Below are 1331 nucleotides of genomic sequence, written 5' to 3' on the forward strand. Positions count from 1 at the left end.
AAGGATCTTGGAGTCATCATTGATGCCAAGATGAATATGGGTCGGCAGTGTGGGGATGCAGTTAGGAAGGCCAACCGCACCTTGTCATGCATCCACAGATGCATCTCAAGCAGGTCCAAGGAGGTGATCCTCCCCCTCTATGAGACACTGGTCAGGCCGCAGCTGGAGTACTGCGTCCAGTTCTGGGCGCTGCACTTCAGGAGGGATGTGGACAACATGGAGAGGGTCCAGACGAGGGCCACTCGCATGATCAGGGGGCAGCAGGGCAGGCCCTACGAGGAGAGGCTACGGGACCTGAACCTGTTTAGCCTCCAAAAGAGAAGGCTGAGGGGGGATCTAGTGGCTGCTTACAAACTAGTCAGAGGGGACCAGCAGGCATTGGGGTAGTCCCTGTTCCCCCGAGCACTACCAGGAGTGACTAGAAACAACGGTCACAAGCTGGCAGAGGGTAGATTCAGGCTAGACATCAGGAGGCGCTACTTTACTCTCAGGGCGACTAGGCTCTGGAACCAACTTCCAAGAAAAGTGGTGCTGGGCTCCTACTGTGGGGGTCTTTAAGAGGAGGCTGGATGAACACCTTGCCGGAGTCGTTTGACCCTAGTACTCTTTTCTGCCATGGCAGGGGGTCGGATTTGATGATCTGCTCAGGTCCCTTCCGACCCTAGAAACTATGAAAGTCTATGGCAGGGGGCATGTGCCCCTCCCCAGATTTCTAAGTCCATAGTGGGGTGCGGCACTGCAGTCTGGCCAGACCAGCTCTGGGCAGGAGCCGCCTCTGCAGCTCAGCTGGTCAGATCCAGCATGAGAAGGAGTGCTGCACCACCTTGGTGAGGCACCCCTCCTGCCCAGGAGCAGTGGGGGCACAACTCTGCACTTCTGCTGCTTCTGCACCTTACCTTGGCAGCCATGGCAGCACAGCACTCCTTCCCATGCTGGGTCCTACCCACTGGGCCAAGGAGGCAGCTCCTTCCTGGAGCTGGTCCAGCCAGGCTGCAATCCCGCTATAGGTGCAGAAATCTGGTGGAGCACACCCACCCTCTTCCTCAGACATTGGGGAGCTAGGGTGTGGGGGCAAGGAGCAGTGGGTCAGGAGTGAGGGGCACTAGCAGGGTTGGGGGAGGCTGAGTTGGGTGTGAAGGGCACCTACAAGTTCAAGGGAATGTGGGTCTGGAGTAAGGGCACCAGCAAGGCCAGGAGACTATGGATTGGGAGTGAGGGGCACCGGTAGGGCTGGGGGGCCTGTGGTTTGGGAGTGAAGGGCAACAGCATGGGCAGTGGCAGGGCACCGGCATGGTTGCTCAGTGCCACAAGGCAGCAAGGGGGGGGGGGGG

General features: G+C 58.9%; 1 protein-coding gene across 2 annotated transcripts in view; it reads right to left on the minus strand.

Annotated features, from left to right (window-relative positions):
• PDSS1 (decaprenyl diphosphate synthase subunit 1) overlaps positions 1 to 1331 on the minus strand; it is a 52177-nt gene that overhangs the window by 46736 nt on the left and 4110 nt on the right. The window lies entirely within an intron of this gene.

The sequence above is a fragment of the Gavialis gangeticus genome, unplaced genomic scaffold, assembly GCF_001723915.1.
Source record: "Gavialis gangeticus isolate Ggan-Ray unplaced genomic scaffold, GavGan_comp1, whole genome shotgun sequence".
Lineage (NCBI taxonomy): Eukaryota > Metazoa > Chordata > Crocodylia > Gavialidae > Gavialis > Gavialis gangeticus.